Source organism: Dendrobates tinctorius, unplaced genomic scaffold (genome assembly GCF_039654945.1).
Source record: "Dendrobates tinctorius isolate UK_male_01 unplaced genomic scaffold, ASM3965494v1 ptg000116l, whole genome shotgun sequence".
NCBI lineage: Eukaryota > Metazoa > Chordata > Amphibia > Anura > Dendrobatidae > Dendrobates > Dendrobates tinctorius.
This window is the reverse complement of record NW_027361784.1, coordinates 45,740,021-45,765,000: the sequence shown is the minus strand read 5'-3', so window position 1 is coordinate 45,765,000 and position 24,980 is coordinate 45,740,021. Positions and strand designations below refer to the sequence as shown.

The following is a 24,980-nucleotide window of genomic DNA, read 5'->3' as shown; positions in this document are numbered from 1 at the left end:
ATTGCTAAAATTTGTGAACTTTGTAGAAATTACAGTGCAAATATTTTCTTGTTTATTGCAAGCACATAGAATGGCGTAAGCAAGGACATATTATTAATTCAGAGGCAATTTTACTCCAGTACACTATGTACTAAAACCGGCGTAGAAAATTCAATTCAAAATATTGTATACCACTAGACTCCATAAATTTTGATCTTAATTATTACAATTATTTTCAATATGGCTCCTCCATTGCCATCCCCTCACTAAGACCTTGCTCATATCTGCATCCCGGCTCCAGAGGACACCCTGTCGGATGATAAAGTACGGATATCATCTGCACCGTGATGTCATTCATTTTGGAAAAATAGCTCTTCATGCTCGAATTGGAGCCCAAGTGTTTTGCCCTTTTCATTTTGCACATTTATTTAATTTTAAGTATAATTTTTGTTAGCAATTTTTATAGAATTTATTTTTATGATTTTTTTTATATACTTTCTTCAAGTTGAGTTATTTTTATCTGAATATCTCCAAATCAATTTTGCCCAACTCCCGGAGCAGCGACCTCTAGAATCGAGCGGAAATATCAGTGCGAAGAATCCATCTTGTGATTTCGGTATAGATCGCCCACATCTTCTCGTACCATAAAACGAAAATTCTTAACAAACAATGTTATCTGTACGGCGCCCCCCGCGGGATCTTATAGATTCCAGAACAGTTTGTGTTTCCTTCGGGTCATACAATTATTTGCATTAATAAAACAAGCGACATAAAGGATGTAATCCCATCGAGTACAATGATGAATGCACAGTGAGGTGGAGAATGGCTGGTCTCAGCGCTGAGAATTAAACGCTATTGTCATTAATTTAGTCTTAAAAATCTGTAGAAAACATCTAAAAAAGGAAAAAATATGTAGGTATATGCACAAATAATTACCCAGGGTGTATTTGTAAAGTGCAAATAATTCACAAAGAATAATAACATAGAAGACACTGTGCAAAGCAAAGAATTAAAGGGGTTGTTCATTGATGAGGTTTTCTCAGGATTGGCCATCAATAATCAGGTCGATTGGGGTCTGATAGCCGGCGCCAATTGTGTGGCCGCTACAGCTTCATCCACTATATATTGGTCATTTTCAGATACTGCAGCTCAAAAGCTCAAAATATATTCACTTTAATAGTATCTGAGCTGTAGTACCCAAGAACTACCACCCCACGGAGCCATACTGTTCCAGCTCTGCACAGTGTGCACCTCCCGCAGCCACCAGACCCAGTAACAGCCGATTGATGGCGGTGCCAGCTGTCAGATCCCCACCGATCTCATATTGATGACTAGATATTGATGTGTATAGGGGATTAACACAGAAGACAAATAAAATATGCACAGAAATGACAACAAAGTCACAAGAAGGCAAAGTCTAAAATGAATGGGCAGGGAAATCATATATAGAGAGCAAGATAGAAAAAGGGAACAAGCAAGTGTAGAGCTGGTGAGAATCGATTTGCTTATCTCTTCCCATCAGCCATGACAGTGGTCTGTAGCTGCTGGATGGAGAGGGAGAAACACCTCTTCTTTTGATTAGCCGGCCTGGCGTGACGTCATCATTCCGGCATGATACACATGTGACGTATCAGGCCGGCTAATCAAAAGAAGAGCAGCGGATGTCATCAGATAAAAGGCGATACTCACTCTCCCGTCTATCACTGTCATGAATGATGGGATAGGAAATTAATTACCACCAACTCTAAGAGAGAGCAAGAAAGAGAGAAAAAAGCAAGAGAGAGAGAGTGAGCAGTAAAGAGACAGCATGAACAAGACATAGTGTAAGCAAGAGACTGCAAAGAGAAGACTAGCTTGATACATAGAGGATGGTTGATGGTGGCCCCCAAAGTGATGGATGCCCTGGGGCACGAGCCCCCCTGTAACCTCCCAATAATTTGTCGCTGGCACTCATTACCGGTCTTTCTTACCTATAAGCGATGTCTCAGAATGTCTTGTCTCGTTACACCAGAGACTCTCAGGATGACAGGCAGGGATACATCAAGCTGCGAGAGAGGGGAGGTGGCGCTACACCCACTCGCTTCCAGAAAGTGATACAACTGCCAACGAGCTTTGTGGTATAAATATAAGAGTCATTTTGTGCACTCGCCAGCGTCCTCCCCCGGGGTTTGCATTAATAGATGCTGTTTAAAATATTAGTTTATTGAACTTGTGCCTACTGAGCAGAAATGGAGCCTTGAAGCCGGGGGCTGCGATTTCAGTCTTGCAGAGCGGGCATGGCAGTTGTGGGCATGACAGATCTGTGCCTCTGGGTGATGGGAGAGGGCCTCGGGGACGGCACAGCCTTTCATCACCTCCACTTTATAAGTATTGTCTACAGAAAATAGGAAGAGAGAAGTGGAAAGAGGTTCTCCTATATCAATCCTTAGTGATCGCCCTGAGGAGAACACAAACACACATCACGTCCTCCGCGCACAATCCGGGCCGACAGCGGCGTCTCAGGTAGTGGCGCAGCACTCAAAGTCACATATTTAGTAACTTTCTTGTGTTTTCAAGACAGGAAACAATGATAATAAACACAACCTCTAACCCCACTCAGTTCTTTCTGTTCTCCACACACAATTAGTGCTCCTAGTAAAACCCTTTATTGCCACCCACTACGGTGATTCCTTTTTCATGGCCCCCATATAATACAATGCCTCTCCAAGCAGTATACTGCTCCAAAAACTGCCCCCCACACGATGTTTCCTACAATGCTACCAATACAGCCTGAAGCCCCTCACAGGTCTACCCCACACTGTAAAGTGCTTTCCTACACACGTTAAGATGTGCACATGGTGCCTCTCACATATTATGAAGCCCCCCAGTCTCTACCATAAAAATATGATGTCCCAGTGCCTCTCACACATTATGAAGCCTCCACCATGTCTACCATAAAGTATGATGTTCTCACAGTGCTGCTCACACTATATGAAGCCTCCACCGTCTCCCACTAAAAAGTATGATATTCTCACAGTGCTGCTCACATATTATGAAGGCTCCACAGTATCTCTCATACAGTAAGTTGTCCTCACAGTGCCCCTCACACATTATGGAGCCTCCACAGTTTCCCATAGAGTATGATAACCCCACAATACTTTACATATAGCATTGTGCTCCCCTTTGTGCATCAAGATGCAGACAAACAGGCTAAAATGGTGGAACAGAGAGCTGACGGCTCCACCGTCATATATGTAAATACTGTATATTTTGTCACCTGAGGATGCAGATACAGATGAAATCGAGACATACCCCTGACCTCCCGGGACAGAGCAAAATTTTGGACGTAGTTTTAATGGACTGGATATTCCCTTTAACTCGAACAGAACTTTATAAGCCCTAAACCAATGACAGCTGTCAAGATCCATACCGGACCTGTACAACAAGTCATTCAAAGTCTTGGTCTCAACTCTATGGTCGAAAACACAATATCACCTAGAAACCGAGTTGTTTCTGCTCCTTGTAAGATCCCGGATTCTGCTTCCGTCCATGTAAAGCGCGGCCTGTATTAGGGAGCCAATTCTAGCGAGATTCCCTATCGATTTTCTCTAAAAACAAGAGCCATGATTCATGAGAGGCAGGATCTGAAGTATACAGTGCAGAAACATTAATACGTTCGGCTACGGTGTTGTAAGAGGCTTATAATGTTTAGCATATATTTGCGCTGTATCTTGGCGCACGTTCACACTAGCGCATCCTTGTATATGGCAAAACCAGTAACCGCCGTCTATTAAACCTCCGCTGTCCCACAACGTGCGAAGATAACAAGAAGCAATGATTTCTCTGGCTCTTTGATTGTAAGCTCTTCGTATCGGTTGCTTTTGTTTGTTGTTGTTTTTTATCATTGAATCATATTTACACGTATGCCATTTTGTTTCAAGCTCACACAAGCCAATATGATGCGTTTCTCACCCTTGATTTTGTGTTTCGGCTACATTATACCCACATAGGGGTCCTCACGTTGTGACACACGGTATACTTGGCATAGGAACGGGGCGTATTCATTAATAATATGTCAGCGTTCAGAAGGTGTGCAGACCTTGTGTACTACCTGATCAGGGCAGAGGAGAAGAACCATTTTTAAGTGGCCACTTATTGTTTCCACAAATTTTACATAAATCAATAGTTCAAGGAAATATTAGAAACTTTCTAAAATATCTGCCTGCTAAAGTTATCTTTCACTCTGAAAAATAGCTAAAATCCATCTTGGTCAAAACAAAATGGACTGTCAGCTCACTGAGGGATCAGATTACAGATAAATAGTATAGTCTTTAGAGAGGGTAGGAGAGAGGAACAATGTGAACCAGAGAGGCCAAAATACAGATCAAGCTGCGCCTTCAAAGTGTTTTATCTTTTTCCAGAGCTGGATTCACAGTTACATTGCTCAGTGCTACTGTAGAATGACCTCTATGCTGCTGCTGCCTTTGTACACATGCTACATAGAGACCGGAGAGCGGGACTTCCTTATGTCTGTGTGTTGTATATTGTACAATTCTTAGTAGCTAGTCTCTACCCCCCCACTAGCTCATAGAGAACTGAAAAGTAGAAAGAAAGCCTGCAGAGATGGGAACTGGTGAAAAATGCAGGATTCAAGGTATATAATGGCCAGTGATAGTGTTATTCATATGCATGCAGTTCTTTTAAAGACTAAAAGAGTTGACAATTTGAAAGTTAATGAAAAATTTCAGGATCCTGAGTAAAGAGCCTGTTACAAAGAGTGTCTCTGCGCTGGAGAACCTGTCCTGTTCTGCCTTACACAGGCAACATGTTAATTTGAATGCATACTGTGTAATACTTCATAACTTTTGAGGAGGCGCTGCCGGAAAAAAATGGAACATCTATTGCCAGATCTTATGTATTACAGCTGATCACTTGGGCATTTAGTGTGGGTGATCAGTTTCTTGACATGGGATTCTTTCCATAAGTAGAAATTGTCCAATCTTAGACTTAAAAGGAATCTGTCAGCAGGTTTTTGCTATGTAATCTGAGATGTAGGGGCAGAGACCCTGATTCCTGCGATTTGTCAGTTACTGCGCTGTACCAAATTTCCTATGTCTATAATATCGTTGTGCTATCAGCAGGAGATTGTCACTACAGGAGGACAAGACTAGGAGTCTCGTGCCTCCTGGTCCAACCACACCTCCTCCACTGATTAGCAGCCACCTGTCAATGTACAGTGTACACAGAAAGCTGTCAATCAGTGGTGTGGGCGAGGTTATACACAGAAAGCTGGCAATCGTGAGTGTGGGTGGAGTTATACACTGAAAGCCATCAATCGGTGGAGTTGGTGGGGCTATACTCAGAAAGCTGCCAATCACAGGTGCGGGCAGAGTTATACACAGCCAATAATCAGTGGTGTGGGTGGGGTTAAACACAGAAAGCCACTAATCAGTGGTGTGGGTGAAGTTATACACTGAAAGCCATCAATCAGTGGATTGGGTGGGGTTAATCACTGAAAGCCATCAGTCAGTGGTGTGGGTGGGGTTATACACTGAAAGCCATCAATCAGTGGTGTGGGCGGGGTTATACACTGAAAGCCATTAATCAGTGGAGTTGGTGGGGGTAATCACTGAAAGCCATCAATCAGTGGTGTGGGTGGGGTTATACACTGAAAGCCATCATTCAGTGGTGTGGGCGGGGTTATACACTGAAAGCCATCATTCAGTGGTGTGGGTGGGGTTATACACTGAAAGCCATCATTCAGTGGTGTGGGCGGGGTTATACACTGAAAGCCATCAATCAGTGGTGTGGGCGGGGTTATACACTGAAAGCCATTAATCAGTGGAGTTGGTGGGGTTAATCACTGAAAGCCATCAATCAGTGGTGTGGGTGGGGTTATACACTGAAAGCCATCATTCAGTGGTGTGGGCGGGGTTATACACTGAAAGCCATCAATCAGTGGTGTGGGCGGGGTTATACACTGAAAGCCATTAATCAGTGGAGTTGGTGGGGTTAATCACTGAAAGCCATCAATCAGTGGTGTGGGTGGGGTTATACACTGAAAGCCATCATTCAGTGGTGTGGGCGGGGTTATACACTGAAAGCCATCATTCAGTGGTGTGGGCGGGGTTATACACTGAAAGCCATCATTCAGTGGTGTGGGCGGGGTTATACACTGAAAGCCATCATTCAGTGGTGTGGGCGGGGTTATACACTGAAAGCCATCAATCAGTGGTGTGGGCGGGGTTATACACTGAAAGCCATCATTCAGTGGTGTGGGTGGGGTTATACACTGAAAGCCATCATTCAGTGGTGTGGGTGTGGGTATACACTGAAAGCCATCATTCTGTGGTGTGGGCGGGGTTATACACTAGCAGCCATCAATCAGTGGTGTGGGCGGGGTTATACAGGGCTCAGCATTCCGAGCTCTGCTAGATATGAAGCAGATAAAACTGTGATTCTAGGTGATTCTAGCACACCCGCTGCACCCAGTAGATTAAGTGATACATTGCTGGAATCCTGATCCTATTTCACCATAAGAGACAGTCAGGTAATAAATCCAAAGCACTTCCGCTGACGAAGCTGCAGTGGCAGCAATACACGTGGGACTTTCCACACCCCCCTAGTGCCGGGACTGACTACCTACCATGGTAACTGCTGACCTTTAGGAATTATTCCCTGTCTCTTCTGGTTAAATACCTGTGTTTCCTTGATCTCTCTTGCAGCTGCTGGGGTTTCTTTTCATCCACCCCATTCATGACACCTCATGTCTACATAGGTTCTTCCATTCATGTCCCCCTTTGTGCTTTTCTGTGCACTAATTACCATCTATTGGGGAACCTCATGATACTTACCTCCCGATACATACATGCACTTTGGGGACACACAATATAGAACCTATTTGTACATATGATGTTTGTACCAACTTTGGGGACGCCCAACCTTGGATGCTTGTATATATCTATATCTGCTTTGAACATTTTTGCACAATTATCATTGTATTCCAGTACAGGGACAGTCTGGATTGGCTTATGTGGTGATCATTTATATTTATCTTTGTATAGATTTTCTCTTTTTGTACGAATACCTAGATTTCACCACTTGGACTTTTTCCGGAGCCAGAGGCATTGTATTGTTGCTATTTTTGTTTTTAATGCTTTTACTCGTTGTGTGTTTTTGGTGGTTTTTGTTACCAGTTTTCATACTTCAGGTGTGGGCATTCCATATGCTATGGTGTGGAGACACAGGGTCACTGGGTGCTCTCGTTCTCTTGCCCGACTGTCTTTAGAAAGACTGCATGGACCAGTGCTCATTCCACTGAACGCCCGCTCTCCTTCCCCATGGGCAGAATACCACTCAGACAATGCAGGGTGAGGGTAAAACAGTGCGGCAATAATTTATGGAACCACCAACACACTAGAGCTTACAGAACAGTGCCAGCAAATACCCTAGATGGTGAAAATTACAGAGTTTCACCCTTCACTGACTCGCCGGGATTAGAGCTCCTTCAAGTGCCACATACCCCCACCAGTGGCTCCCCACTTTTGGCAGGCCCCCACAGTGAGGAGGTAATGGCAACCCTAGGAAGCTAACGGAGAGCAGTGAGGTATGTGGCCAGGGACCCGATTGTCTCAACCTGGGTTCTGTAAGACGTCTCTGGGGTTTCAGTGATGATCAATGAAGCAATCCTGTTTTCTTCCAGCTGGGACCGTAGTTTCCTAAACTGACATCCTGTCTAGTCACACAGACCAGAAGAAAAAGTTTCTTTATATAGTTCACAACTGGCCTTCAACCAGCGTCCAGAGGACAGAGAGATGTGAATGAGGCCAACCTGCATTGTTTGATTATGTAATCTATTTGCATAGTTTGTCCTCCTCTGTTTGCGAATGCTGACAAACTGTCTGGCATGGACAATGTATAGTTCTGCGCAAAAGTTTACATACCCCAGCAGAATTTTTGCTTTCTTGACCTTTTTTCAGAGAATATGAATGATAACACCAAAACTTTTTCTCTACTCGTGGTTACTGGTTCGGTGAAGCCATTTATTGTCAAACTACTGTGTTTTTTCTTTTTAAATCATAATAACAACCCAAAACATCCAAATGACCCTGATCAAAATTTACATACCCCATTTCTTAATACCGTGTATTGCCCCCTCTGACATCAATGTCAGCTTGAAGTCTTTTGTGGTGGTTGTGGATGAGGTTCTTTATTTTCTCAGATGGTAAAAGCTGCCCATTCTTCTTGGCAAAAAGGCTCCAGTTCCTGTAAATTCCTGGGCTATCTAGCATGAACTGCGCGCTTGAGATCTCCCCAGAATGGCTCAATAATATTGAGGTCACAAGACTGAGATGGCCACTCCAGAATCTTCACTTTGTTCTGCTGTAGCCAATGACAGGTCGGCTTGGCCTTGTGTTTTGGATCGTTGTCATGTTGAAACGTCCAAGTACATCCCATGCGCAGCTTCCGGGCTGATGATTACAAAATTTGCCTCCAGTATTTGCTGATAACGTGCTACATTCATCTTTCCTTCAACTTTGACCAAGTTTCCAGTGCCTTTGTAGCTCACACATCCCCAAAACATCAGCGATCCACCTCCATACTTTACAGTAAGAATGGTGTTCCTTTCATCACAGGCCTTGTTGACCTCTCTCCAAATGTAACATTTATGGTTGTGGCCAAAAAGTTCAATTTTGGTCTCATGACTCCAAATTACCTTGTTCCAGAAGTTTTGAGGCTTGTCTCTGCGCTGTTTTGCGTATTATAGGCGAGATACTTTGTGGCATTTGCGCAGTAATGGCTTTCTTCTGGCGACTAAACCATGCAGCCCATTTTTCTGTAAGTGCCTTCTTATTGTGCGTCTTGAAACAGCCACATCGCTATTTTTTAGACAGTCCAGGATTTCAGCTGATGTTATTTGTGGGTTGGTTTTTCTTTGCATCCTGAACAATAATCCTGAAAGTTGTGGATGAAATTTTTGTTGGTCTACCTGACCGTGGTTTTGTTTTTACAGAGCCCCTGATTTTCCATTTGTTAATCACAGTTTGAACGCTGCTGACTGGCATTATCAATTCCTTGGATACCTTTGTGTATCCCTTTCCTGTTTTATACAGTTCAACTACCTTTTCCCGTAGATCCATTGACAATTCTTTTGCTTTCTCCATGACTCACTATCCAGAAACGTCAGTGGCTGAATGAAAGATACAAGAGTCTGTCTGGATCCCAGAAACTCGCTCAGCTTTTATGCACACACACTGATTACAAGCAAACATATGTCGCAGGTGAGGATGTTCCCTTTATTAGCCATCCTACAACAAGAGTCAATACCTCAGACAACAGTTTGATTCTGGGCCTACACTATTTACGTCTGGTATAATTAAGAAGAAATGCTGTGTCGTCACATATGGTCTTTCACTTCTTTTCGAGCCCGCCTGCGGATCAGACACCATTTTCAACATGACATGTTCCGTTTAAGGATTTCATGATGGTAGTGTGTATTCCTTATCTTTCTGGTACTGATCAGTTCCCTTTTGATTGACATTTTCTATTGGCTTTGATCGTTACAGATACATCTTACTTTTGTTAAACGTATACCAATGGTTAATTTTCATCGTTTTTGGAGCCGCTTTCATTAATCCCTCAAACCTGCCCAAAAAATTCTCATAAATAATTTAATTCTGTTTAGATTTTTCAGTCCATTTTCCGCACCCTATGAACCGTTATGTGCCAAGATTCATAAGTGGAGAATAGCTCTGCTTTTCCTTTTCCACGCTGCTTCTTCTCATGTCACCATGTTATTTTTAAGCCATGAGATTCATCTATAATTTTTCAGCTTATGCTTTTATCAGCAGCTGCGAGAGCTGCTTGAAATCAGAGTTTTCCATGACACACGGCCTCGCCAAGTCAGAAATTGCTCACAAGTGCCTTCCCTGCGCAGTTCCCGAGATTCCTATCAAATGAAGGGAACTCTCACTTAATGAGAAGTGTCTCGTTTATGTTAAGGATAAAGGGGGTATCTGCAGTGTCTTATCTGCGGTCTTGTTCTTCCAGGAACTCCATTGCCTTTCATCATGTGGAGAGCATGATAGACGCTATGGTTTCTGGCATGTCGATGATGAGCCTGGTTAGAACCCACTTACCCACATACAGTTAATGGAAATGAAAATTCTCTAGCTCAGCGAATGACGGGAAATTCCTTGATGGCTGCCTCCGGAGAGACTGCAAAATGATCATCTACGACCAACAAGAGAGTAATCTTTCTCTACCTCTCCGCCAGTAGAAGAGCTATCGAGGTGGAAGGCCAACTGACTGAGGGAAGAGAGCAAGATGAACCATGGCTGATGAGAAGTACTGTAATCAAGATGGACCTGGAAACAAGACGAATATCATTCCAATCTTCTAAAAGCCCTGGAGCTTTAAGAGACTCCAAACAGAGAAGTGTCGGAGGAAAGACCAACATTTAAGTATTTTTTAAATCCTCTACCGAATGCCGTTAAACCGAGAAATCAACTTAAAGTTATTGTCTTATGAAGACATTTTCGAGAATACGGACATGATCTGGTCAAGCACCAATGGCTATTCATTTGAGGGTTACATGTCCCTAGCAGTAGTCACAGTAGAGGAAATATCACTCACGATAAGGATCTGGATAGGCGACCATCACACCAGGTCAAGAAAGCTGAGGTATTGGCTTTGGCTGGGTGGTCTCCTCAAATTTTCTTTCTCTGACTAGGTGTTGTTGTAGGGTGGAAAAAAATCTTGTACCAACTTGGAGGAAAATCAAGACTGGCAACAGTTTTACTGACACACTACGGGTACCATTGTCAGCTTGAAGTTCCACCAAACAACAACACTCATCTCCTCTTTCCGCACCCCTTTCAGCGTGGGATGGCGTAGAATGGATATTGTGGCAACTACGTTCACCTTGCTCCTTAAAGTTGAGCTGATGTCTGGCTCTTGGTAAAGTGATGTCTTTTCCAATCTAAACTACTGTCCACAGGTGAACCTGTTGATTTTCACACCCTTTTTGCTCAGTATCTTTGGAAAGCAGAGTCACACAGAGATCTGCTTTCCGTTAAACTACAGCCGTATTCACACTGTGTAAAGCCTCCTAAAACATGCGACAAATGTATCCATAAGGTACCATTCGCACAATAGAAGCTATTCTGTAAAAAGAAAAAATTGCGCTATGCAGTTTTGTTTTGTTTTTTTTCAGAACTCCGTGACATACATTGGTGATGTATTGGTGGTATATGTCCAGAAATCCTCCCAATGTAAGGCAAATGCAGCATGTGTAGACCGAAAGGATAAGGTGACAAGTGCAGATTTTTCCTTCGCGTTTCTCCAGCTTATCTGCAGCAGATTCCTCGCTTCTTACGCGCTGATTTTGTTGCTGATTGTGTTGCAGTTTTGCTTCAGACTTTCCCCATTCCATTGCAAAGGGTGAAATATGCGGTGAATGCCCCTCAAATAATAAACGTGCTTTGCATGTTCATTTCTGCTCAGAAGTTTTCAATAAGTTTTAGATCAGATTTGTTGAAATCTGTTAGGGTATGTTTCCATGTTCCGTAAAAGGCAGCGCTTTGGACGCAGCACATGTCTGCTCTGTCCAAAGCGCTGACGGCTTTTGCACGCTCTGTGATTACACATGTGATCATTGAACACATACGGAATCCTCAGTGTAGTACTGTACCGGGTAATGTGGAATATCCTCAGTGTAGTACAGTACCGGCTAATGTGGAATATCCTCAGTATAGTACAGTTCCGGGTAATGTGGAATATCCACAGTGTAGTACAGTACCGGGTAATGTGGAATATCAGCAGCATAGTAAAGTACCGGCTAATGTGGAATATCCACAATGTAATACAGTACAAGGTAATGTGGAATATCCACAGGGTAGTACAGTACCGGCTAATGTGGATTATCCACAGGGTAGTACAGTAGTGGGTAATGTGGAATATCCTCAGTGTAGTACAGTACCGGGTAATGTAGGCTAGTGTGGAATATCCTCAGGGTAGTACAGTGCCGGGTAATGTGGAATATCCTCAGTATAGTACAGTACCGGCTAATGTGGAATATCCACAGGGTAGTACAGTACCAGCGAATGAGGAGTATCAACAGGGTAGTGCAGTACCGGGTAATGTGGAATATCCTCAGTGTAGTACAGTACCGGCTAATGTGGAATATCCACAGGGTAGTACAGTACCAGGTAATGCGGAATATCCACAGGGTAGTACAGTACCGGGTAATGCGGAATATCCACAGTGTAGTACAGTAACGGCTAATGTGGAATATCCACAGGGTAGTACAGTACCGGGTAATGCGGAATATCCACAGTGTAGTACAGTACCGGCTAATGTGGAATATCCACAGGGTAGTACAGTACCGGCTAATGTGGAATATCCACAGGGTAGTACAGTACCGGGTAATATGGAATATCCTCAGTGTAGTACAGTACCGGGTAATGTAGAATATCCACAGGGTAGTACAGTACCGGGTAATATGGAATATCCTCAGGGTAGTACAGTACCGGGTAATGTAGAATATCCACAGGGTAGTACAGTACCGGCTAATGTAGAATATCCACAGGGTAGTACAGTACCGGGTAATATGGAATATCCTCAGGGTAGTACAGTACCGGGTAATGTAGAATATCCACAGGGTAGTACAGTACCGGGTAATATGGAATATCCTCAGGGTAGTACAGTACCGGGTAATGCGGAATATCCTCAGTGTAGTACAGTACCGGCTAATGTAGAATATCCACAGGGTAGTACAGTACCGGCTAATGTGGAATATCCACAGGGTAGTACAGTACCGGGTAATATGGAATATCCTCAGTGTAGTACAGTACCGGGTAATGTAGAATATCCACAGGGTAGTACAGTACCGGGTAATATGGAATATCCTCAGGGTAGTACAGTACCGGCTAATGTAGAATATCCACAGGGTAGTACAGTACCGGGTAATATGGAATATCCTCAGGGTAGTACAGTACCGGGTAATGCGGAATATCCTCAGTGTAGTACAGTACCGGCTAATGTAGAATATCCACAGGGTAGTACAGTACCGGCTAATGTGGAATATCCACAGGGTAGTACAGTACCGGGTAATATGGAATATCCTCAGTGTAGTACAGTACCGGGTAATGTAGAATATCCACAGGGTAGTACAGTACCGGGTAATATGGAATATCCTCAGGGTAGTACAGTACCGGGTAATGTAGAATATCCACAGGGTAGTACAGTACCGGCTAATGTAGAATATCCACAGGGTAGTACAGTACCGGGTAATATGGAATATCCTCAGGGTAGTACAGTACCGGGTAATGTAGAATATCCACAGGGTAGTACAGTACCGGCTAATGTAGAATATCCACAGGGTAGTACAGTACCGGGTAATATGGAATATCCTCAGGGTAGTACAGTACCGGGTAATGCGGAATATCCACAGGGTAGTACAGTACCGGGTAATATGGAATATCCTCAGGGTAGTACAGTACCGGGTAATATGGAATATCCTCAGGGTAGTACAGTACCGGGTAATGCGGAATATCCACAGGGTAGTACAGTACCGGGTAATATGGAATATCCTCAGGGTAGTACAGTACTGGGTAATATGGAATATCCTCAGGGTAGTACAGTACCGGCTTATGTGGAATATCCACAGGGTAGTACAGTACCGGCTAATGTGGAATATCCACAGGGTAGTACAGTACCGGGTAATGTGGAATATCATCAGCGTAGTGCAGTGCCGGCTAATGTTGAATTTCATCAGTGTAGTACAGTACCAGGTAATGTGGACTTTCCACAGGGTAGTACAGTAGCGGGTAATCCACAGGGTAGTACAGTAGCGGGTAATCCACAGGGTAGTACAGTAGCGGGTAATCCACAGGGTAGTACTGTACACATTGTGATTAGTTTCTGTGCATCACTTGACCTGCCGTTCAGTTTCTTTAATCTGCAGGATGTGAATTCTTTTGTGGGAACTCACAGGGATTTCAGTCTTTGTTATTGAAAACTGAGTGAAATCTGCACCAAATCCTCAACATAATCCACATGTGGCACACTGGCTACAGATACATTGCACAAAAGTCTGTGCCAAATATTTCACCTGTGAACCCAGACAGCATGCTAGAGTAGATCTACTCCGGCATTGGTGTGGGTGGCTGCACGGACTTTCCGCTCCTGGCATGCCCAGTAGTTACCGGCATCACAAGTTTCTGATCATCATTTTTCTCACTTTACCAGTATAGCTCATCACGCACCTTTTCCAAATCGTCAATCGATTGTTAAGTGTAACTGCACGGTTAAAGCTGAAGATGAATGTGATACACAAACCCCATTATGATTCCTCACGTCACCCCCGTGGTGGTTTAGCTCGCAGCAACCTCAGCTGGTGGTAAATGAAGCGAGCTTCATACAGTTCTTGGAAAGGAACTCGTACAACAGGCGGCAGCGCGGATTCTGCGGAGCATTGTACTCGATGTTAATGCTTGTTTTGTATTTCACTTATTGCCTGTAGTAGGTTTGCAGCCCACTCGCTCTGTTGATATAGTGGAGCTACATGAAAGGTTTCAGAGGGCCCTCCCTAAATGCTTTTATTCCTTGACTATCCTTATATTGTGTTTTGTACGCTTTTTACTACTTTTCTATATGGAGCTACTGCCGTCTGTAACCCATTAGTTGCCTCTCTTCAGCACAATGCATTTCCATACTTAGGTACCTCTGCAAGGGTGTAGGTAGAGGGGTCTACCAGGCATGTGCCCCGGATGCGAATTTGAAGGCCAAACCAAACAGGGTATTCAGATACAGGGCTATCAATGTTTGGAGGATCTTTAAGTCCTCTTTTTGCTGCTTAGTGATAGAATTAGCGATAGGACTCGCAAGTATGAGGACCCGTGACGTGAGTTGCGAGCTTGCATATTTTGGCCATAATATCAACTAATACCTCACATATTTTTGTATTTGTTTCTGGCACTATATTTTTCAGGGTGCAGTTGGGCCCATTTGGCTCTGTAAACTGTGGTGTTTGTTCACATGGGATGCGTTTTTGATAGCACTGGGCAGCCCGCCTAATCTAATAGTATGGGCATCACCAATAGGCTGTAAGCCAGATGTTCTGCATCGCCGCATACAGACCTTTTTTGTGCATTAGCATGCCAAACAATCACCCCCTCCATGGATTGGCAGGCTGTGAGTGGTTGTCTCATCTTCATTTTTGCACCTGTGTTAAATGGGTCCACTGCATTTGTTGGGAGGCCTGCGCAGGTAAACATCTCTGCCTTTTATTCTGCTGGTTTTTTAATGTTTTGGGGGATCTTTAAGTTCTCTTTTTGCTGCTTAGTGATAGTCATAGACCGTCCTCAGTGGATCGTGATGCCAAGAAACCAGTGGGGAACACACTATGGAGTGTGGAGAAGGTCTGGTTGATGAGTATCTAGGGTGGAGTGTGGAGAAGGTCTGGTTGATGAGTATCTAGGGTGGAGTGTGGAGAAGGTCTGGTTGATGAGTATCTAGGGCTTCTTTTACTTCTTACAACTTTCTGGGCTCATTTACTTTAACTTGTTAAAGTACCGTAGTAAACTCCTTTAAAATTGGAACCTTGTTTACTAATCCACACAACAACTCAATATTGAAATATTGGGAAACCTCCTTTTTGCTATGTGTATTGTATGAAATGTAGGTAATTCATCCGGTCCAACCTCTGAGATGTGTTTTGCAGATAGTAGACTTCCAGTCGAGCAAAAAAAACATCAGAATCAGACCACATATGGCCAACGTTATAGTCCAGCAACTGTATACACTCCTTATTTCACTATATGTAGAAGCAAAGGAGCAGGACCCAGACCAGGGGACGTGGCTTGATGATCTTTTCTTCCTGCTATAGGTAGAACAGAGGGGGGAGGCTCCTGCTGCAGCCAGTTGTCCTACAGCCAGACACAGGATAGGGAGGAGGTGGGTGTTTGGGGGTCATATGGCAGAAAGAAGAATATTTTGGGATATTTTTTCGCATTAGAAGAAGCCACCAGATTGTTGAGGATTTGACTTCCCTAGGCAGCATATTGGTGTGCGTTTCTGATCCATAGTCGGCCTCCAAGTGAGGAAGGACCATCCATGAAATCAGTAAGTCTAATAATTCTGATGACGTGGGGTGGTCCTAAGAAAGCCTCACAGGTGTGTAATACGTGGACTTAGTGAGATTGATCTTCGTAGTGGCCCTCTACTCAGGCAGAAGCAGGGAGGTCCCGAGCAGGGGTCCACCTTCACCTCCTTATACACGCACACACCTTGTCTTGTATTCATTGGACAGTTTTGATCTTGCCAAATATCCCAAAACATTTTATCTGCCACCATCCAATTTTTGTAGTTTCGAATGCAGAATGTTTTTTTTCCAGTGGGAAACTTTTGTCTTCTGTGACCGTAACTAATAAAAAAAAAAAATAAATAAGTGACTGGAACCAGTTTAATAATGGAGGAGTGTAGGATTATTAGACCAGACAGTATTTGTCTTCCGAGCTCTCCCAAGGGTGAGGAGATGCGCGCAGCGCGAGGCTTCGGATATTCTCAGCACTTCATGTATATTATTCAGAAGTACGGTAATAACCCTTGTGCTATTTCGGCATCTGATGGATGGGACTCTCTGCTCTATGAAAATACTCGCATACTTCATCAAAAATAATGTGTCTGTGCAAAGTCGAGGGAATTCCATTCATTTAGCAAAACCAAACTCCTCCAGCCAATGAACGGTCCTGCATTCCTCTTACCGTCCGTATAAAGCCAGCTGCTTTATGTTCGAGCTTAGGCCCCTTTCTCACATCAGTTTTTTGCTATCAGTCGCAATCCGTCGAATTTTGAAAAAAAACTGATCCAGTGACTGATGCCGCTGGATCCGTTTTTTTCTCATAGACTTTTATTAACGACGGATTGTGACGGAAGGTCCTCATGTTTCATCCGTCGTTCGACGGATCCGTCGAAAATTCTTTGTCCGTCGGAAATTCTTTGTCCATCGGTTGGAGATGACGGACAAAGCAACTTTTTTTGTCTACATCGAAAAATTGGACAGCGACGGATCCGTCGCCGTCCGTCGTTTGCTAGAATGGACGCCTGTGGGCGCAGGATATGTCGTAATCCATCAAATGATGGAATCCGGCGACGGATTCCGTTTTTTTTAACTGAGCATGCTCCAATTACTATCTCCACCCCAAACGATCTTCATTCATAATTTCTTAATAAATAAAAATATATTTTTTTTGATAAAAAGCTTTATTGTCTTATTTAATGATAAGGTACAATACTTTGGGTAAGGCCGGAGTCACACTAGAGAGAAATACGGGCGAGTGCTATGCGAGAAAAAAATCGCACAGCACTCGTCCCAATGTTAATCTATGGGGCAGCTCCCAGCATCCGATTTTATTGTCGCCCGTATTATACGCGCAGAGGAAATAGCCCGGCACTCACCATTGCAAGTCTATGGGGGCGAGAAAAAACGGATTACACACGGACTAGACATGTGACTTGCAAGAAATTCACACCGGTGTCCTTTACAAAAGCCGGCAATTCAGTGCACGATACAGTAAAATCACACTGGCAGGTTTAATAAACAATAGATATATACACATAGAATACATATATATATATATATATACACACGTCATTGAGACATATATATATATATATATTGTATATATATTTTTATATTTCATAGAGTTCTACATAGCATAAAAGCTGCAAAATCAATTGCCGGCTTCTGTGAAATCATTACAGAACCCGACATGATATGACACATGATGGTTTACATATAGTAAACCATGTCATATCAAACCGATTTATATGTTTACTAAATTTATTAGTTTGCGTTATGAAAAATTTGGAACTCTATAATCGCGGAATCGCGCAATTTTTGCCGCCAGAGAGGGGGCAGATTTTTTTTAGCCATGGAGGGACCCAAAAACAATGGTCCCCCTCTAGGCTATTAATATCTGCCCTCACTCACTAGCTTTACCTCTCTGGTGGAGAAAATACTGCGGGAGTCCACGCAATTTTTTTCAACGAATTTACCTGTTAATTTAACACCTACATGTCCCAAATTTGACACACATACACTAATCTAATTATTTGTCAAAGACATAAAAAACTAAATGAAATGGTTTTCTATATGTAAACCATGTGTCATTTCATGTCGGGTTTTGTAATGATTTTCTAGAAGCCAGCAATTGATTTAGCGGCTATTCTGCTATGTAGAATTTGCTTTGGCCAGAGAATTTAGAAGGTCACTACCAACCTATCCAAAGGATAGTCATTATGTTTTGGATCTGTGGGGGGGCGGACCGATTTAGACCTCTGCCGATCATGGGAACTGGTTACTAAAATGTCCCATCACGCATGGAGCAGTGTCGTGCATGGATGGCCAACACTTAAGCTGGCAACAAATATTCGCCCTGGGTAGAACAAAATGTTGAACCATGTACAGATTTAGCAGTAGCCACTTTATGGACAGCAGCCTGTTTTGTTAGTAACGAGGTGTGCCGCATTGTCTGTGCAACTTGTGCAGCGCCATTATTCCCATTCCATGTTAATAGACCCCCTACACTACGCACCGTGAACACACTACGGTATTACATTGTGCTCCCCAGCCGGTATACTGCATTCTGTAGTCTTATTTTTGCGTTTTCCATTAACTTTAATGCATATTCTCAAGGTGTATCTAAACTGTTTAGATAGAAGAAAAGTGTCAGAAGTTTTGATCTGTAGGAGGCCAGATGCTGAGACCATCACCGATCAAGTGCTGCACTGGGCCAAGACTGGAGGCGGACTACTTTGACTTTTTACTGAACCTTTCTTCAAAGTCTGGTCGGACAGCAGTGTTTGGCTGGGCGCTTTTGATCCGCATTTTAGTGATCAGTGGGGTCTCAGCACTTGGACCAATCAAAACCTCTGCCGTATCTGTATGAAGTTTTGTGAAATTACAGTTAAGCTGCAATCACACATCCCTGGGTCAGTGATGCACGGACCGGTCGCCGGTCTCTTGACCCAAACTCAGCATCTTCATAGCCATATGCAAGACTGGCAAGTTCAGATCAGGAGACCCACGGTCGGGTCAGATTGTGCGTCGGGGTACATACACAGACTGTGACACATGGATGTGTGATTGCTGCCTTAAACTTCAAGGCTCTTGTACGCTAATCACCTTTGCCCACTTTTTTTTTGTCCCCATGGGTTTTTTTTGTAAATATTTTTTATCCAAAATCTTCCTTATGTCATCACCGACACATTTCAACTGCTTTAAATTCCTTAGGAATTGCTCAGTATAAGTGGTTTTCTCACTACTGTTGCATAAGTAGAATCAGATTGTTACCTTAATCTGGCCATATATTGTAGACAAACAGCTCGGGTGAGTTTGCGTTTTTTAGCTTGGGATTATGGAAATCTCCATGTGGACAGGCCTGACATTCTCGGTATGGCCACCTAAAACCGTATTATCATCTACTTTTCCTTATCAGTATACCTTGACTTGTCTAATTTAAAGGTGACTATAGAAATGAGAAGAAAGTTGACCTAATTCCTTAGAACCGAATGACCATCTCATGATATTGGGGTGTCCTGACTTTCCTCAGATTGCCGATGTTGGGGGAACAAAGGATTGGACATGAGAAATTTTCAAACACCTGATCATTTTGTTCTTGCATGAGATAATCCACTGACAGAGGTTTATTCCATTCTTCCTTGGCAGATCGTCCATGGGGGGGTTAGGAGGAATAGCTGTTTGATGACCAAGTATTTTGGCCAACTGCTATCTAAAGTATATGGCCAACTCGGCACTCTTATTTCTGGCTTACAAATGCTCCTATCTTTCCTTTTACTGTCAACTCTTCACAGTTTTTCCCTTCTGAGCTTCAACTTTTCCACTCAAACCCTCCATCACAGCCCATCTATATTTTCCAAGATTACCAGTGAATAAATCTGTGTAGAATCATGTTTGGAGCCACCACCTCCACTTTCAATCTTCATGCTGGATTGAGTTGGCTTTAAGTGGAAAGTCTTCAATCCACCTGGGATCATGATTGGCACCACCACCTTCACTTTCAATCTTGATGATAGATAGAGTTGGTTTTGAGGGGACAGTCCTCAATCTGCCTGGGATCATGTTTGGAGCCACCACCTCCACTTTCAATCTTGATAATGGATAGAGTTATTAATAATAATATTCTTTATTTATATAGCGCCAACATATTCCACAGCGCTTTACAGTTTAACAGTTTCAAAACACAAGTCATAAGTAACAACATTAACAATACAATAACAATACAATAATTAAAATTAATAATTAAAGCAAAATAAGACGAAATAAGACGCCCCTGCTCGTGAGAGCTTACAATCTACAATGAGGTGGGAGAGATACAGAGTACTGGTATGTATATACAATGGTGTATTTACAATGAAGGTCCAGCCATCTTGAGGGAGTGAAGGATGGATGGAGATAGTGAATAGGCTATACACGCACACTTACACATAGAATGACTTTGATTAGTGAACGTGATAAGCCGCTCTGAACAAATGTGTTTTGAGGGAGCGCCTAAAACTATGCAAATTGTGGTTAGTCCTAATTTCTTGGGGAAGAGCATTCCAGAGAATAGGAGCAGCACGGGAGAAGTCTTGGAGTCGGGAGTGGGGGGTACGGATTAGTGCAGAGGTTAGTCGAAAGTCGTTTACAGAGCGCAGTGATCGGCTAGGCCGATAGACAGAAATGAGGGAGGAGATGTAGGGGGGTGCCGCACCGTGGAGAGCTTTGTGGGTGAGAACAAGTACTTTGAATTGGATCCTATAATGAATGGGCAGCCAGTGTAATGACTGACGAAGAGCGGACACGTCCGAGTACCGAATAGCCAGATGGACGACCCTGGCTGCTGCATTAATTATGGACTGGAGAGGGGATAGCCGAGTGACGGGGAGGCCAATTAATAGAGCGTTGCAGTAATCCAGGCGGGAGTGGATCAATGCTACAGTGAGGGTTTTTGTTTCCATGGTGAGAAAAGGATGGATTCTAGAGATGTTCTTTAGGTGTAAGCGGCAAGAGCAGGCAAGAGATTGTATATGGGATGTGAAGGAGAGATTGGTGTCAAACATAACACCCAGACAGCGCGCCTGCTGCAGGGGAGTTATTGTGGTACCACCCACAGAGAGGGAAATGTTAGATTTAGGAAGGTTAGTAGACGGTGGGAGCAGAAGAAGTTCAGTTTTGGAGAGGTTGAGTTTCAGATAGAGAGTGGACATGATATTGGAGACGGCGGACAGACAGTCACTGGCGTTCTGTAGTACAGAGGGGGTAAGGTCGGGGGAAGACGTATATAGTTGTGTGTCATCAGTATAAAGATGGTACTGAAAGCCAAATCTGCTGATGGTCTGTCCAATTGGGGCTGTGTAGAGAGAGAAGAGAAGGGGGCCATGGACTGAGCCCTGAGGTAACCCGACAGCAAGAGGAAGAGGAGATGAAGTGGAGCCAGAGAACAAAACACTGAAGGAGCTGTCAGAGAGATAGGAAGAGAACCAGGAGAGAGCAGTGTCCTTAATGCCTAGTGACTGGAGCCTAGAGAGTAGGAGATGGTGGTCAACAGTATCGAAAGCTGCAGATAGGTCAAGAAGAATGAGCAGAGAGTGGTCACCGTTACGTTTTGCTGTCAGAAGGTCATTGGTCACTTTGATGAGTGCAGTGTCAGTCGAATGTAAGGGGTGGAAGCCGGACTGTGAAGGGTCTAGAAGGGAGTGAGTGAAGAGGTAACGGGTAAGGCGGGAGTAAACTAGGCGTTCCAAAAGTTTAGAGATGAAGGGGAGATTGGAGACTGGTCTGTAGTTGTTTGTGCAGGATGGGTCGAGAGCGGGTTTGTTTAGTAATGGAGTAACGATGGCGTGTTTGAAGGAGGATGGGAAAATGCCCGAGGAGAGGGAGAGATTAAAGATTGTAGTTAGGTGGATTGAGACAACTGGAGAGAGAGACTGGAGGAGATGTGAGGGAATGGAGTCGGTAGTGCATGTAGTCGGGCGAGAAGAAGAGAGGAGTCTGGAGACTTCTTCTGTGATGGGATCAAATGTGGAAAGTGAGCTAGGGGAGATGCAGGAAGGGATGGGAGTCACAGCACTTGATGGTTGGGAGCAGATTTCCTGACGGATATTATCTATTTTTTCTGTAAAGTGGGAGGCCAGGTCATCAGCACAAATGTCTGTGATAGGGGCTTGTGCTTTTGGCCTGAGGAGGGAGTTGGCATTAAGTGGACAGTCTTCATTCTGCCTGGGATCATGATTGGAGCCACCACCTCCGCTTTCAGTCTTGTATTTGGATGGAGTTTTCTTTCAGTGGACAGTCCTCAATCTGCCTGGGATTATGTTTAGAGCTCCATCTCCACTTTTAATCTTGATGATGGATAGAGTTGGTTTTAAGTGGACACTCTTCATTCCGCCTGGGATCATGATTGGAGCCACCACCTCCACTTTCTGTCTTGATGTTGGATGGAGTTGGCTTTGAGTGGACAGTCCTTGTAGATTTTATTTGAGCCATGTAACTCCTACAAAAAGCTCCTAAGTAAGAAGAATATGTTGCCCGTAAACTTCCATGTTTGTATGGAAAGTTATCGTTGAATGCCAGTATAGATTTGGGGATCTTAAAAGACATCAAGAATTAAATCAGTGGGAGGGGAAAGAGCAAGTCCGGGAGGAGTAAGATTTTGTCCCATGGAGACTCGGCTGATGTTTCTTTCCTCCAAGAAGAATTTCTTCCCATTGTCCTTTATCCAGTGATTAATACTTGAACAGTAATAAGCATTGTCACTTCTCCTCTACGGGCGCAGAATGTGCTTTTTGTCCACGGCTTGGCAGCTCTTCCCGGCACAATGGCTCTGGGATATTGCTCGCTCGCAGAGATGATCAGAGCTTGTTGTGTTCCAGGGTTATTAGTTTCTCCTGTTTGGTTTTGATAAACTGATCTGTGGTGTTTGCCTTTCCATTATATCGTATAATTGTGCTGCGGCCGCGGTATTGTACTCTGCTCCGTCCGGCTTTGCAAATAATGTCGTCACAACGTATGCTTCACCACCACCAAAATAAGCAGAGCCCGCCTGTGCCAGTGCGCGGGGAGCTGCTCCTGTGAGGACCCATGACGTGGGTGTGATACTTAGGCTTTGTGCATTATTCCTAATTCATCAGTTTGCAACATTGCAATTGTTTCGGTCTTTTAGGTTTTATACTTGCGGTATGTTTTATTTTGGAGCGGCTCGAACTTATACAAGGATTCCTGGAATATCTCAGAACAATGGCACAAAGTGCATGGAAGATGCCAGCGGTGTCACACGGCACAAGATACAAATATACAAATCATATCCGAGACATTTTCCAAACTGTTGTGATTTCCCGCCGCCCAGAATTTCACACTGGATTACTACACTATGAATATACGTATCTGTGTCTACGCTCGCTCCAACAATAGTAGCGCCACATATGGTGACACATTAAAATGGTGATGTCACACTCTGTTCCCTCTGTATAATAGTGTTAGGAATCTGTGTCCTGCCATACTAATGCAGAGATCCAGATCCTCACATTCCTCTCCAGAGGCTAAGTCCTTTCTGCCAGCTTGTGAGCATGCTCCTGGAATCAGCTCCCATTGGAGTTCGGGAGTCAGGTGCTCAGGTCCTGCTCCTGATTCCATTGGTTCAGCTCAGGTCTCTGGAGATTTCCGGAAGCTCCCGGTCACTATAAAAAGTGCGCATGGCCGTTATGCCATGCGCTAGTATTTTCTGATACTTGCTGCTGTATGTTTGTTGATGGATGCTTGGTCTGGTGGATGACTTATTATGAAACCCCTTCCCTCGGTTATTACGAGTGTGTGAGTGATTGGGTCAGCCAGTAGCAGCGCTAGCGCCAGCGCGCTCAAGCTTCAGCCATCTCAGCAGCAAAGCGTCCTGCATCGCGCTTGCGTTATTGCGGTTGCAGACTTCTGTGGCGTTCGCAGTTGCGGCGCCGTGCACACGCTCATTCACGGTAAGTCCGTTTGGTTGTAGTGCCACTCTAACTACTCCAGTGCTCGGCTACCGTACGTGTGCCGCTGTATTCCTGTGCGTTTAACAGGCTCAGCTTTACCTTTTCTTTATTATTTTTCTGTGCAGCTCTGTGTCCCATAACAGAGACTGCCTCTATTGCACTTGGGTGATTTAGAACCCTGTGCACACTACCGCTGTAGTGCACTGCTTCCCTTAGCAGCAGTTTTGCCATCTGCCGCACGGTGGACCCCGAGTGGCGAAGGCACTTTAATTACTTATTTATTTTTTTAGTGCCTTCCGCCACTCATAACAAATAGTGGCCCCTGAATATAATAATGCCACCCAGAATGATCTCTGAAGGATGCCAAGATAATGGCACTGACACTCGGGGTACAGGATAATGACGCTGACACTCGGGGTACAGGATAATGACACTGACACTCGGGGTGCAGGATAATGACACTGACACTCGGGGTACAGGATAATGACGCTGACACTCGGGGTACAGGATAATGACACTGACACTCGGGGTACAGGATAATGACGCTGACACTCGGGGTACAGGATAATGACACTGACACTCGGGGTACAGGATAATGACACTGACACTCGGGGTACAGGATAATGACGCTGACACTCGGGGTACAGGATAATGACGCTGACACTCGGGGTACAGGATAATGGCGCGGACACTCGTGGTACAGGATAATGGCGCGGACACTCGGGGTATAGGATAATGACGCTGACACTCGGGGTGCAGGATAATGACGCTGACACTCGGGGTACAGGGTAATGACGCTGACACTCGGGGTACAGGGTAATGACGCTGACACTCGGTATACAGGATAATGACACTCGGGGTACAGGATAATGACACTGACACTCGGGGAACAGGATAATGACGCTGACACTCGGTGTACAGGATAATGACATTGACACTCAGGGTACAGGATAATGACGCTGACACTCGGGGTGCAGGATAATGACGTTGAC

The 24,980-nt window shown here is 44.1% G+C and overlaps 1 protein-coding gene and 1 long non-coding RNA gene across 3 annotated transcripts in view; one reads left to right on the top strand and one right to left on the bottom strand.

Annotated features, from left to right (window-relative positions):
- Nucleotides 1–2,120, bottom strand: part of LOC141101345 (uncharacterized) — a 68,375-nt gene extending 66,255 nt beyond the window's left edge. The window contains exon 1 of the long non-coding RNA XR_012234948.1: nucleotides 1,950–2,120. This is a non-coding gene — a long non-coding RNA (uncharacterized lncRNA). The remainder of the gene's footprint in view (nucleotides 1–1,949) is intronic.
- TRAPPC9 (trafficking protein particle complex subunit 9) overlaps nucleotides 1–24,980 on the top strand; it is a 691,224-nt gene that overhangs the window by 595,242 nt on the left and 71,002 nt on the right. The gene's annotated exons all lie outside the window — the stretch shown is intronic.